Genomic DNA, 15,699 nt, shown 5'->3' with positions numbered 1-15,699 from the left:
GAAATGTATCTTGATACAGTGGATACAACCTGAACCCCCTACGGTGATGCTATGGAAAAACCAAATGATTATTTACTACGAATGGAACGGTGTCAGTTCAGGGGAAGGGAGAGAAGAAAATAACTGATTTCATAAAAATTTGGATCCTGTTTTTGAGAAGTATATTGTTACTTAGATGTTTAACAAATATGATATTCAATATAGATAGGAAAGTGAGGGTGTTTGATGCAGGGATGGTTGCTGGTGGGGGGAAAAGAGAGAATGTCATGTTCAATACCATGTTGAACAGAAAACTGTTAGATGACTACACTATTGGTGACTCGTGTTAATGTTCACTCTGTGTGAAAAAGATATTTTCACATAAAATGGATCTTTGCCCATCATAAGGACCAAAGTATCTCAAGCCTGCTCAGATAAAGATATGCCAGGTATGGAAATTAAAGTTACAACTTCATCTCAGCAGTTTTACCCCAGTCCTCTTATTACTGCACTCACCTGACCAGCTGCTTTTTCCAGTTTCTCTTTCCTCTGATCCTGGCTCATCCCTGATGTATGGTTCTTCTCCTTGTTCAATGTGGGATATAATGTCAGGGATAGCAGTCGCAAGGCCTGTTCCTGGAGTTAAGAAAACTGCATTAGGTTTCCCAAAATCATTTAGTGTCTGATTGCTTCAAATTCAAGACCTAGACAAATTTCCAGCATAAAGAATTTCACCAACTTCAATGAACAAAAATACTGAAACCCTCAGTAAGAGCAACTGCTTTGGACCTTGCAAATCCCAGTAAAGTTTGATAAATCTTCTTAAATCATCTTTGTAGCATAGTTCCCACTCTAAATAGTACAAAACATTATCAACCTCATTTCAATATGTATGAGCTTCCTTATCCCTTATACAACATGCAGGTCTCCTTCATCACATCCAGAAAGGTGGAAAGAAGAGAAAACGTCAGCCAGCATGGTTAAAAGGTGAAGTAAAAGAGGCCATTACAGCCAAAAGACTGTCCTTCAAAGAATGGAAAAGGACCCAAAAGAAGAAAATAAAAAGCAACATAAGCACTGGCAAGTCAGATGCAAAGCATTCATAAAACAGAATATGAAGAGAAGCTTGCCGCAGAGGCTAAAACTCACAGTAACAACTTTTTCAGGTGCATCAGAAGCAGAAAGCCTGCAAGAGAATCCATGGGATCATTAGATGACGAAGGAGCAAAAGGGACGCTCAGGGAGGACAAGGACATAACAGAGAAACTGAATGAATTCTTTGCTTCTGTCTTTATGGAAGAAGATCTGCCTGTACTGGAAATAGTTTTCAAGGGTAATGATGCGGAGGAACTGGCAGAAATCTCGGTGAACCTGGAAGATGTACTGAGCCAAACTGACAAATTAAAGAGTAGTAAATCACCTGGACCGGATGGCACATTGACCAGATGGCATACATCCAAGGGTCCTCAAAAACTTCAAGCATGAAATTGCTGATCTGCTGTTAGTAATATGAAACCTGTCGTTCAAATCATCCGTAGTACCTGATGATTGGAGGGTGGCCAACGTGACGCCAATTTTTATAAAAAGAGTTCTAGGGGTGATCAGGGAAATTATAGACCAGAAAACCTGATGTCAGTGCCGGGCAAAATAGTGGAAATTATTATAAAGAATAAAATTACAGAATATGTAGACAAACATGGTTTAATGGGACAGAGTCAGCATGGGTTCAGACGATGGAAGTCTTGCCTCACCAATTTGCTTCATTTCTTTGAAGGCGTGAATAAAGCGAATGCTACATACCTGTAGAAGGTATTCTCCGAGGACAGCAGGCTGATTGTTCTCACTGATGGGTTGACGTCCTCGGCAGCCCCCTCCATCGGAAAGTTTACTAGCAAAGGCCTTTGCTAGTCCTCGCGCGCCCATGCGCACCGCGCATGCGCGGCCGTCTTCCCGCCCGAAACCGGCTCGAGCAGGCCAGTCCAGTATGTAGCAAAACAATACACTTCAAGGGAAGACTCAACTCCAAAGGGGAGGCGGGCGGGTTTGTGAGAACAATCAGCCTGCTGTCCTCGGAGAATACCTTCTACAGGTATGTAGCATTCGCTTTCTCCGAGGACAAGCAGGCTGCTTGTTCTCACTGATGGGGTATCCCTAGCCCCCAGGCTCACTCAACACAACAACCATGGTCAATTGGACCTCGCAACGGCGAGGACATAACTGAGATTGACCTAAAAAATGTATCAACTAACTGAGAGTGCAGCCTGGAACAGAACAAACAGGGCCCTCGGGGGGTGGAGTTGGATCCTAAAGCCCAAACAGGTTCTGAAGAACTGACTGCCCGAACCGACTGTCGCGTCGGGTATCCTGCTGCAGGCAGTAATGAGATGTGAATGTGTGGACAGATGACCACGTCGCAGCTTTGCAAATTTCTTCAATGGAGGCTGACTTCAAGTGGGCTACCGACGCAGCCATGGCTCTAACATTATGAGCCGTGACATGACCCTCAAGAGCCAGCCCCGCCTGGGCGTAAGTGAAGGAAATGCAATCTGCTAGCCAATTGGATATGGTGCGTTTCCCTACAGCCACTCCCCTCCTATTGGGATCAAAAGAAACAAACAATTGGGCGGACTGTCTGTGGGGCTGTGTCCGCTCCAGGTAGAAGGCCAATGCTCTCTTGCAGTCCAATGTGTGCAGCTGACGTTCAGCAGGGCAGGAATGAGGACGGGGAAAGAATGTTGGCAAGACAATTGACTGGTTCAGATGGAACTCCGACACGACCTTTGGCAAGAACTTAGGGTGAGTGCGGAGGACTACTCTGTTATGATGAAATTTGGTGTAAGGGGCCTGGGCTACCAGGGCCTGAAGCTCACTGACTCTACGAGCTGAAGTAACTGCCACCAAGAAAATGACCTTCCAGGTCAAGTACTTCAGATGGCAGGAATTCAGTGGCTCAAAAGGAGGTTTCATCAGCTGGGTGAGAACGACATTGAGATCCCATGACACTGTAGGAGGCTTGACAGGGGGCTTTGACAAAAGCAAACCTCTCATGAAGCGAACAACTAAAGGCTGTCCTGAGATCGGCTTACCTTCCACACGGTAATGGTATGCACTGATTGCACTAAGGTGAACTCTTACAGAGTTGGTCTTGAGACCAGACTCAGACAAGTGCAGAAGGTATTCAAGCAGGGTCTGTGTAGGACAAGAGCGAGGATCTAGGGCCTTGCTGTCACACCAGACGGCAAACCTCCTCCAATGGAAGAAGTAACTTCTCTTAGTGGAGTCTTTCCTGGAAGCAAGCAAGATGCGGGAGACACCCTCCGACAGACCCAAGGAGGCAAAGTCTACGCCCTCAACATCCAGGCCGTGAGAGCCAGAGACTGGAGGTTGGGATGCAGAAGCGCCCCCTCGTCCTGTGTGATGAGGGTCGGAAAACACTCCAATCTCCACGGTTCTTCGGAGGATAACTCCAGAAGAAGGGGGAACCAGATCTGACGCGGCCAAAAAGGAGCAATCAGAATCATGGTGCCTCGGTCTTGCTTGAGTTTCAACAAAGTCTTCCCCACCAGAGGGATGGGAGGATAAGCATACAGCAGGCCCTCCCCCCAATCCAGGAGGAAGGCATCCGATGCTAGTCTGCCGGAGGCCTGAAGCCTGGAACAGAACTGAGGGACTTTGTGGTTCGCTCGAGATGCGAAGAGATCCACCAAGGGGTGCCCCACGCTTGGAAGATCTGTCGCACTACCCTGGAACTGAGCGACCACTCGTGAGGTTGCATAATCCTGCTCAACCTGTCGGCCAGACTGTTGTTTACGCCTGCCAGATATGTGGCTTGGAGCACCATGCCGAGACGGCGAGCCCAGAGCCACATGCTGACGGCTTCCTGACACAGGGGGCGAGATCCGGTGCCCCCCTGCTTGTTGACATAGTACATGGCAACCTGGTTGTCTGTCTGAATTTGGATAATTTGGTGGGACAGCCGATCTCTGAAAGCCTTCAGAGCGTTCCAGATCGCTCGCAACTCCAGAAGATTGATCTGTAGATCGCGTTCTTGGAGGGACCAACTTCCTTGGGTGTGAAGCCCATCGACATGAGCTCCCCATCCCAGGAGAGACGCATCCGTGGTCAGCACTTTTTGCGGCTGAGGAATTTGGAAGGGACGTCCCAGAGTCAAATTGGAGCAAATCGTCCACCAATACAGGGATTTGAGAAAACTCGTGGACAGGTGGATCACGTCTTCTAGGCCCCCAGCAGCCTGATACCACTGGGAGGCTAGGGTCCATTGAGCAGATCTCATATGAAGACGGGCCATGGGAGTCACATGAACTGTGGAGGCCATGTGGCCCAGCAATCTCAACATCTGCCGAGCTGTGATCTGCCGGGACGCTCGCACCCGCGAGACGAGGGACAACAAGTTGTTGGCTCTCGTCTCTGGGAGATAGGCGCGAGCCGTCCGAGAATCCAGCAGAGCTCCTATGAATTCGAGTTTCTGCACTGGGAGAAGATGGGACTTCGGATAATTTATCACAAACCCCAGTAGCTCCAGGAGGCGAATAGTCATCTGCATGGACTGCAGGGCTCCTGCCTCGGATGTGTTCTTCACCAGCCAATCGTCGAGATATGGGAACACGTGCACCCCCAGCCTGCGAAGTGCCGCTGCTACCACAGCTAGGCACTTTGTGAACACCCTGGGCGCAGAGGCGAGCCCAAAGGGTAGCACACAGTACTGGAAGTGGCGTGTGCCCAACTGAAATCGCAGATACTGTCTGTGAGCTGGCAGTATCGGGATGTGTGTGTAGGCATCCTTCAAGTCCAGAGAGCATAGCCAATCGTTTTGCTGAATCATGGGGAGAAGGGTGCCCAGGGAAAGCATCCTGAACTTTTCTTTTACGAGATATTTGTTCAGGGCCCTTAGGTCTAGGATGGGACGCATCCCCCCTGTTTTCTTTTCCACAAGGAAGTACCTGGAATAGAATCCCAGCCCTTCTTGCCCGGATGGCACGGGCTCGACCGCATTGGCGCTGAGAAGGGCGGAGAGTTCCCCTGCAAGTACCTGCTTGTGCTGGAAGCTGTAAGACTGAGCTCCCGGTGGACAATTTGGAGGTTTTGAGGCCAAATTGAGGGTGTATCCTTGCCGGACTATTTGCAGAACCCACTGGTCGGAGGTTATGAGAAGCCACCTTTGGTGAAAAGCTTTCAACCTCCCCCCGACCGGCAGGTCGTCCGGCACTGACACTTGGATGTCGGCTATGCTCTGCTGGAGCCAGTCAAAAGCTCGCCCCTTGCTTTTGCTGGGGAGCCGCGGGGCCTTGCTGAGGCGCATGCTGCTGACGAGAGCGAGCGCGCTGGGGCTTAGCCTGGGCCGCAGGCTGTCGGGAAGGAGGATTGTACCTACGCTTACCAGAAGCATAGGGACCAGTCTTCCTTCCCCCGAAAAATCTTCTACCTGTAGAGGTAGAGGCTGAAGGCTGCCGGCGGGAGAACTTGTCGAATGCGGTGTCCCGCTGGTGGAGAGACTCTACCACCTGCTCGACTTTTTCTCCAAAAATGTTGTCCGCACGGCAAGGCGAGTCCGCAATCCGCTGCTGGAGTCTATTCTCCAGGTCGGCGGCAACGCGCATGAGAGCCTGCGCATCACCACACCTTGAGCAGCGGCCCTGGACGCATCATCAAAAGTGTCATAACTCCTCTGGCCAGGAATTTTCTGCACGCCTTCAGGCGGCCTGACCACCTCCTGAAAAGGCTTGGCTTGCTCAGGGGGAAGGCATCAACCAAGCCCGCCAACTGTGCCGCACATTGTTCCGCATGTGTATGCTCGTTAGAGCTGGTAAGACTGGATCTTGGCCACGAGCATAGAGAATGGGTAGGTCCTTCCTCCCAAAGGAGTCTAAGTTCTAGGGTCTTTGCCCGGGGGCGCCGAAGGCATGCTCCCTAGAACTCTTATCCTTCTTTAGGGCCAAATCCACAAATCCAGAGTCATGAGGCAACTGAGTGCGCATCAGCTCTGGGTCCCCATGGATCCGCTACTGGGACTCAATCTCTTGGGAAGGTGGGGATTACTTAGTGGCTTGGTCCAGTTCGCAAGCATGTCTTTTCAGGACATGTGCAAGGGAACAGTGGACGCTTCCTTAGGTGGAGAAGGATAGTCCAGGAGCTCAACATTTCAGCCCTGGCTCGTCCCCACAACCACCGGGAAGGGGATGGCCGTAGACATCTCCCCGACAAAGGAAGCAAAAGACAGACTGCTCAGGGGGGAAAGCTGTCTTCAGGAGAGGGAGTGGGATCGGAAGGGAGACCCTCAGACTCCTCGTCAGAGAAATATCTGGGGTCTCCTCCTCTTCCCACAGAGGCCGTCACCCTCGGTGTCAGACACAGTTCACCGAACTCTGTGTCTGCAACCTCGCCCTGCTCGACTCGGTGGAACCCCGTCCCTCGGTGTGGGGGCGTCGAGAGGAAGAGTCCCTCGCCCGCATCGGCGAAGCTCCCTCCGCCGACGTAGTCGGGGAGCCTTCTGGGAGGTGGCCTCTGTCGGCACCGCACGCTGGTACCGACGTCGGGGACCTCAACCTGGCGAATGGGCCAGCCGCGCCACGCTCGACTGGCACCGGTGGCGCAAGCACCGCCGGGTACCGAGGGGTAGGGCGCAACAGCTCTCCCAGAATCTCTGGTGAGAACGGCCCGGTAGGCTCCGTTCAGAGCGGCTGCAGAGAAGGCTGAGAGGTCGATGCAGTCGTCAACGTCAGACCTGTTCCGGGCGAGGAGGCTGTTCCGGGCTGTCCAGAGCGGAGCGCATCGACACCTCCTGAACAGAGGGTGAGCGGTCCTCTCGGTGCCGATGCCTGCTGGGTGCCGAATCCCTCGGCGACCCAGAGCTCTCGGTGCCGACATGGGGAGGCGACCGGTGTCGATGCTTCTTCGACTTCTTCCGAAGCATGTCACCGGAGCTCCCCGGCACCGACGAGGAGGACGTAGAATCCATCCGTCGCTTCCTCGGGGCCGAGACCGAAGAAGGTCGATCCCGGGGGGGCTGTACCGCAGGAGCCCTCAGGGTAGGAGGAGACCCACCCGAAGGCTCACCGCCACCAGCAGGGGAATGGACAGCCCTCACCTGCACTCCTGACGATGCACCTCCGTCCGACGACATCAGCAGACGAAGTCTCGGTACCACCGACGTCGATACAGTCGCCCGATGCCTCGGCGCCGATGCAGAGGCCCGATGCCTCGATGCAGTCGATGGAGCGGCAGCCAAGGAAGATGGTCCGGACGCTGACGACGTCGATGCACTCGATGCCTCCGGTGCCGATGCCGACGAAGAGCCCGAGAACAAAACGTTCCACTGGGCTAATCTCGCTACCTGTGTCCGCCTTTGTAACAGGGAACACAGACTACAGTTCTGAGGGCGGTGCTGGGCCCCTAGACACTGAAGACACGCAGAGTGCCTATCAGTGAGCGAGATTACCCGGGCGCACTGGGTGCACTTCTTGAAGCCGCTGGAAGGCTTCGATGTCATGGGCGGAAAAATCACGCTGGCGAAATCAAAAGCCGAAATGGCGAAAATTGAAGCACCAAAATTTAGAGGGAGAAAAATCTCGACCGAGGCCAAAAAAGGCCTACCCCGACAACGAAAGAAAACTTACGGGGCAAAAAAACTGAGAAATACGGGAAGGGCAGAAAACCCGAAAGGGCCTTCCGGAACACTTCCGGAGCGCTTCCCGAACTTTTTTTGTGAAAAAGAGATGAAAAACACGTCGAAAAGGACGCGCGAGGTCGACTCTCTAGGGCACGAACGGCGTAACACGACCGTACCGAGCGCGGACGAAAGAAGACTGGCCGGCTCGAGCCGGTTTCGGGCGGGAAGACGGCCGCGCATGCGCGGTGCGCATGGGCGCGCGAGGACTAGCAAAGGCCTTTGCTAGTAAACTTTCCGATGGAGGGGGCTGCCGAGGACGTCAACCCATCAGTGAGAACAAGCAGCCTGCTTGTCCTCGGAGAAATATATGGATAGAGGTGAGCCGGTTGATGAGGTGTATCTAGGGAGGTCTTTTACTAAAGCTTAGCTCGAGTTATCTGCAGCAGGGCTCATAAGAATAAAATGGGCCCTGCTGCAGATAACTCGAGCTAAGCTTTAGTAAAAGATCCCCCTACATTTTCAGAAAGCTTTTGATAAAAGTTCCTCATGAGAAACTTCTAGAAAAATTAAAGAATTATGGGATAGGAGACAAGGTTCTGGTGTGGATTAGGAATTAGTTATTGGACATAAAAACACAGGGTAGGTTTAAATGGCCATTTCTCTCAATGGAGGAGGGTGAACAGTGGAGTGCCACTGGGATCTGTACTGGGACTGGTCCTATTTAACATTTATAAATGATATGGAAATTGGAACGATGAGTGAGGTGTTCAAATTTGCAGATGACACAAAACTATTCAAGGTTGTTAAAACACGTGCAGACTGTGAAATATTGCAGGAAGACCTTAGGAAATTGGAAGACTGGGCATTCAAATGCAAATGAAATTTAATGTGGACAAATGCAAGGTGATGCACATGGGAAAGAATAATCCGAATCATAGTTACCTGATGCTAGGGTCCACCTTTGGGGTCAGTGCTCAAGAAAAAGATCTAGGTGTCGTTGTAGATAATATGCTGAAATCTTCTGCTCAGTGTGTGGCGGTGGCCAAAAAAGCAAACAAGATGCTAGGAATTATTAGGAAAGGGATGGCGAATAAGACCAAAAATACTATAATGCCTTTGTAGCGCTCCATGGTGCGTCCACACCTTGAGTATTGCATTCAGTTCTGATTGCTGTATCTCAAAAAAGATATAGTGGAATTAGAAAAGGTTCAAAGAAGAGCGACCAAAATGATAAAGGGGATGGAAAGGATAAAGAGGTTGGGGCTCTTCAGCTTGGAAAAGAGACGGATAAGGGGAGAGATATGATTGAGGTCATGTAGAATGAGTAGAAGTAAACCGATTTTTTATTCGTTCCAAAAGTACAAAGTCTAGGGGAAACTCAAGGAAGTTACATGGAAATACTTTTAAAACAAAGAGGAGGAAATATTTTTTTCACTCAACGAATACTTAAGCTCTGGAACTCTTTGCCAGAGGATGTGGTAATAGCGGTTAGCGTATCTGGATTTTAAAAAGGTTTGGACAAATTCCTGGAGGAAAAGTCCATAGTCTGCTTGAGACAGACATGGGAAGCAACTGCTTGCCCTGGGGTTTGTAGCATGGAGTGTTGCCACGTTTTGGGTTTCTGCCAGGAACTTGGCTTGGCCACTGTTTGGAAAACAGGATACTGGGCAAGATGGACAATGATCTGACCCAGTATGGCTACCAACCCCTCTTCCCCCCACCTGCTCCGCCACCCAATTTCGGCTAAGCTTCTGAGGATCCATTCATTCTGCACAGGATTCCTTTATGCATATCCCACACGTTTGAATTCCGTTACCGTTTTCATCTCCACCACCTCCCGCGGGAGGGCATTCCAAGCATCCACCACCCTCTCCGTCAGGAAGTATTTTTTCACGGAGAGGGTGGTGGATGCTTGGAATGCCCTCCCACGGGAGGTGGTGGAGATGAAAACGGTAACGGAATTCAAACATGCGTGGAATATGCATAAAGGAATCCTGTGCAGAAGGAATGGATCCTCAGAAGCTTAGTCGAAATTGGGTGGCGGAGCAGGTGGGGGGAAGAGGGGCTGGTGGTTGGGAGGCGAGGATAGTGGAGGGCAGACTTATACAGTCTGTGCCAGAGCCGGTGATGGGAGGCGGGACTGGTGGTTGGGAGGCGGGAAGTACTGCTGGGCAGACTTGTACGGTCTGTGCCCTGAATAAGGCAGGTACAAATCAAGGTAAGGTATATACATATGAGTTTGTCTTGTTGGGCAGACTGGATGGACCGTGCAGGTCTTTTTCTGCTGTCATCTACTATGTTACTCTTATGTTCTCACTCACAAAATACCACCCCGAAGGGTGGAGGTACTCTAATTTCCCACGTCAAAAGATGCAGAAGTAAAGAGTAGGAAGGTTAGGCTCTTCTCAAAGACCGAAGGAGACGTGATGATGAAAATCAACTCTTCCTCAGGAGTCTAGAAAATGTGCATTAAAAACATATAAAAGGATCTCAGGAGTCTACATATGTATTGTATTCCCATAGCACCTTTTTCCGAGATAGTTTTTTTATCTTTTAAATACCCTTTTATATGTTTTTAATGCACGCATGGATGAGACGATGGTGCAGGGAGGAGGGTTTTAGATTTGTTAGGAACTGGGCAACATTCTGGAGAAGGGGGAGCCTATTCCGAAAGGATGGGCTCCACCTTAACCAGGGTAGGACCAGGCTGCTGGCATCGACACTTAAAAAGTAGAGCAGCTTTTAAACTAGAAACGGGGGGGAAGTCCGACAGTTGCTCAAAAGTGTATGGTTCAGGATAAGGTATCTTTCAAAGATATCACCAAAACAGGGAAGATAGGGTATCCTGATAGTGAGGTTGCAAAAGAGACCGTAGTAGATCAGGTGTCCTTAAATAAAAATAAAAATCAGACAAAAGATTGCAAATTAATACTGTCAAGTACTAAGCATGATGTAAATAGGAACAACAAACAAAGTTTGAAATGTCTATATGTGAATGCCAGGAGCCTAAGAAATAAGATGGGAGAGTTAGAATATATTGCATTAAATGAAAAATTAGATACAATAGGCATCTCTGAGACCTGGTGGAAGGAGGATAACCAGTGAGACACTGTCATACTGGGGTACAAATTATATCGTAGTGATAGGGTGGATCAAATTGGTGGAGGGTTAGCATTGTATATTGACAGCCTTGAATCAAATAGATTGAAAATTCTGCAGGAAACTAAACACTTCTTGGAATCACTGTGGATTGAAAATCCATGTGTAAAGGGGAAAAGGATCGTGATAGGAGTGTACTACCGTTCGCCTAGCCAGGATGAACAGACGGATGCAGAAATGTTAAAGAAATTAGGGACGCAAACAAACTGGGCAACACAATAATAATGGGTGATTTCAATTACCCTGATATTGACTGGGTAAATGTAACATCGGGGCACGCTAGGAAAGTAAAATTCCTTGATGAAATCAAGGACAGCTTTATGGAGCAGCTGGTACAGAAGACGACGAGAGAAGGAAAACTTCTAAACCTAGTCCTTAGTGGAGCACATGATCAGGTGCAGGAGGTAATGGTGCTGGGGCCGCTTGATAACAATGATCATAATATGATCGGATTTGATATTAGCTTTGAATAAGTATACGTGGAGGGGCATAATTGAACGCAAACGCCATCTCCATGGGCGTCTATGTCCGAGAATGGGTACGTGAAGGGCGGGACAGACCGTATTTTTCGAAAAAAATGGGCGCACATCTTTTTTCCTTGATAATACGGTTTGGGACCGCAATGCATCGGATTTGAGCTGGGTGTAATCGTTTTCAGCGCTATAAAGGACAACCAAAGGCGCCCAGCTCAAAAAAACAAATCCAAGGCATTTGGTCGTGGGAGTGGCCAGGATTCGTAGTGCACCGTTCCCCCTCACATGCAGGTTTACCAACCGGTGCACCCCTAGGGGGCACTTGTAACAAAAAAGAAAAAGTAAAATACCTCCCAAGTCCATAGCTTCCCTTCCTTGGGTGCTGAGCCCCTCAAATCCCCCCAAAAACCCACTGACTACAACTCTACACCATTACCATAGCCCTTATGGCGGAAGGGGGGCACCTACATGTGGGTACAGTGGGTTTTGGGGGCGGTTTGGAGGGCTCCCATTTACCAGCACAAGTGTAATAGGTAGGGGGGGATGGGCCTGGGTCCACCTGGGTGAAATCCACTGCACCCACTAACAACTGCTCCAGGGATCTGCATACTGCTGTGATGGAGCTGGGTATGGCATTTGAGGGTGGCATACAGGCTGGTAAAAAAAGTTGTTAAAGTTTTTTTTTGGTGGGAGGGGGTTAGTGACCACTGGGGGAGTCAGGGGTGGTGATCCCCGATTCCCTCCGGTAGTCATCTGGTCATTTAGGGCACTTTTTTGGGACTTGTCCGTGAAAAATAAGGGTCCAAAAAAAAGTGACCCAAATTCACGGTAAAAACACCTTTCTTTTTCGATTATCGGCCGAGGGCGCCCATCTCTCCTCCGACACGCCCCCGTCAACTTTGTTTGTTCCCGCAACAGAGTGCAGTTGAAGATGCCCAAAATCGGCTTTCTATTATACTGATTTGGGCGCCTTTGCGAGATGGGCACCCATCTCCCGATTTGGGTCAAAATCTGGGCACCCATCACTTTCGAAAATAAGGTGGATAGGAAATCAAATACGTTAGCGTTTAACTTTTAAAAAAAGGAGACTATGATAAAATGAGAAAAATGGGGGGAAAAAAAAAAAAAAGAGGAGCGGCTGCGAGGGTCAAAACTTTACATCAGGCGTGGATGCTGTTCAAAAACACCATCCTGGAAGCCCAGGCCAAATATATTCTGCATATTAAAAAAGAACGGAAGACCAAAACACAGCCGGCATGGTTAAAAACTGAGGTTAAGGAAGCTATTAGAGCTAAAAGAAAATCCTTCAGAAAATGGAAGGAACTGACTGAAAATAATAAGCAGCAGCATAAGGAATGTCAAGTCAAATGCAAAGCGCTGTTAAGAAAGGCTAAGAGGGACTTCGAAAAAAAGATTGCAATGGAGGCAAAAACACATAGTAAAATTTTTTTATGTATATTAAAAGCAGAAACCCGGCAAAAGAACCGGTTGGACCGCTAGATGACCGAAGAGTAAAAGGGGCAATCAGGGAAAAGACAAAGCCGTAGCGTAGAGATTAAATGAATTTTTTGCTTTGGTCTACACCGAGGAAGATTTGGGTGGGATACCAGTGCCGGAAATGGTATTCGAAGCTGACGAGTCTGAGAAACTTAATGAATTCTCTGTAAACCTGGAGGATGTAATGGGGCAGTTCTACAAACTGAAGAATAGCAAATCTCCCGGACTGGATGGTATTCATCCTAGAGTACTGATAGAACTGAAAAATTAGCTTGTGGAGCTTTTGTTAGTAATATGTAATTTATCCTTAAAATCGAGCATGGTACCGGAAGATTGGAGGGTGTCCAATGTAACGCCGATTTTTTAAAAAAAGGTTCCAGAGGAGATCCGGGAAATTATAGACCAGTGCCGGGCAAAATGGTAGAGACTATTATAAAAAACAAAATTACAGAGCATATTCAAAAGCATGGATTAATGAGACAAAAGTCAACATGGATTTAGTGAAGGGAAATCTTGCCTCACCAATCTACTACATTTCTTTGAAGGGGTGAACAAACATGTGGATAAAAGTGAGCCAGTTGATAATGGGGAACTGGATTTTCAGAAGGTGTTTGACAAAGTACCTCATGAAAGATTCCAGAGGAAATTAGAGAGTCATGGGATAGGAGGTAGTGTTCTATTAGTGTTCTATTGTGGATTAAAAACTGGTTAAAAGATAGAAAACAGAGAGTAGGGTTAAATGGTCAGTATTCTCAATGGAGAAGGGTAGTTAGTGGGGTTCCCAGGGGTCTGTGCTGGGACAGCAGCTTTTTAACATATTTATAAATGACCTAGAGATGGGAGTAACTAGTGAGGTAATTACATTTGCTGATGACACAAAGTTATTCAAAGTCGTTAAATCGCGGGCGGATTGTGAAAAATTACAAGAGGACCTTACGAGACTGGGAGACTGAGTGTCTAAATGGCAGATGACGTTTAATGTGAGCAAGTGCAAAGTGATGCATGTGGGAAAGAGGAACCTGAATTATAGCTACATCATGCAAGGTTGCATGTTAGGAGTCACAGACCAAGAAAGGGATCTAGGTGTCGTCGTTGATGATACGTTGAAACCTTCTGCTCAGTGTGCTGCTGCAGCTAAGAAAGCAAATAGAATGTTAGGTATTATTAGGAAAGGAATGAAAAACAAAAATGAGGATGTTTTAATGCCTTTGTATCGCTCCATGGTGCAATCGCACCTCGAATATTGTGTTCAATTCTGGTCGCCTCATCTCAAAAAAGATATAGTGGAATTAGAAAAGGTGCAGAGAAGGGCGACGAAAATGATAAAGGGGATGGGACGACTTCCCTATGAGGAAAGGCTAAAGCGGCTAGGGCTCTTCAGCTTGGAGAAAAGGCGGCTGAGGGGAGATATGATAGAGGTCTATAAAATAATGAGTGGAGTTGAACGGGTAGATGTGAAGCGTCTGTTTACGCTTTCCAAAAATACTAGGACTAGGGGGCATGCGATGAAGCTACTACAATGTAGTAAATTTAAAACGAATTGGAGAACATTTTTCTTCACTCAACATGTAATTAAACTCTGGAATTCGTTGCCAAAGAATGTGGTAAAGGCGGTTAGCTTAGCGGAGTTTAGAAAAGGTTTGGACAGCTTCCTAAAGGAAACGTCCATAGACCATTATTAAATGGACTAGAGGAAAATCCACTATTTCTGGGATAAGCAGTATAAAATGTTTTGTACTTTTTTGGGATCTTGCCAGGTATTTGTGACCTGGATTGACTACTGTTGGAAACAGGATGCTGGGCTTGATAGACCTTTGGTCTTTCCCAGTATGGCAATACTTATGTACTTATGTAACAAACACACTGAGCATGCTCAGACTGTGAGCTCAGAGAAGGGCAGAAGCCAAAACTTTTTTCCCACATTCCTCGCTACAGAAAACTTTCCTGCAGTAAAACAGTAAATGACAGCAGATAAATACCTGCATGGTCCATCCAGTCTGCTCAACGAGGTGGTCAGAGCCACTCCCACCACTCTGTGAGGGGCCCAGTCACCCATGCTTTAATGCTGGTTGTCTTCACCATGCCAACCACATAGATAGTGAAACATGATGGGGATGACATATGGTTACAACCAAGACTCCAAGTATTGTGGACAGTATTCAACTTACCAGTCAAGATGTCTTCCTTTCCTCCCTGAGATGTGCAGCACCTTCTCTCACAGCATGTGACAATAAAGTGATCTACAACACTGGAGTTGCCAAACCTTCACCTGTCTTTGCCATTTGTAAGACACTGACCATAGAAGTCTGTCCAGTATCGGCCTTGGATCCCCCAATGCTGGAGATACAGAATCTCCTTTCAGTCTTTTGCCATTTGTGGGACGCAGAGTGTCGAAGTCTGTCCAGCATCAGGCTCAATTCCCACTACTCTTGCTCACCATTTTTGATTCCGTCATCTCTCTTAGAATTGCATTCTAGGCGTATTTCCCCATGCTGTTCCTAAGTCTATCTCCCTGCAACCTCCATTCATGTCCTCTAGTTTTACTGCCCTTATATCTCTGGAGGTTTGTTTGTATCTTAATAGCTTTCAAGTACTTAAATATCTATCATATCACCTCTCTCTCTCTCTCTCCTTTTCTCTAGTATATACATATTCATGTCCTTCAGTCTCTTCTCATATGTCTTATGCACAAACCCTGTGCCATGTTTGTCACCTTCCTCTGAATCACCTTAAGTGTTATGTCCTTGAAGAGATACGGCCTCCAAAACTGAATACATTACTCCAAGTGGGGCCTCAACACCTCCTTTCTTCTGTTAGTTACGCCTCTCTCTATGCAGCTTAGCATTCTTCGAGCAACAGCCACTGCCTTGTCACATTGACTGCAGAAAGTCAGCCATTTCAGAGATTACCCTCAACCAATGCTGCAAGGATTTCTTCTTAGTTCTAACTTTAGAGATTTCTTGA

The 15,699-nt window shown here is 48.0% G+C and overlaps 1 pseudogene; it reads right to left on the bottom strand.

The window, feature by feature from the left end:
• LOC115462442 overlaps nt 1-15,699 on the bottom strand; it is a 53,090-nt pseudogene that overhangs the window by 24,715 nt on the left and 12,676 nt on the right.

Source organism: Microcaecilia unicolor, chromosome 2 (genome assembly GCF_901765095.1).
Source record: "Microcaecilia unicolor chromosome 2, aMicUni1.1, whole genome shotgun sequence".
Lineage (NCBI taxonomy): Eukaryota > Metazoa > Chordata > Amphibia > Gymnophiona > Siphonopidae > Microcaecilia > Microcaecilia unicolor.
Note: the sequence above shows the minus strand (reverse complement) of the source record. Positions and strands in the feature narration are given on the sequence as shown.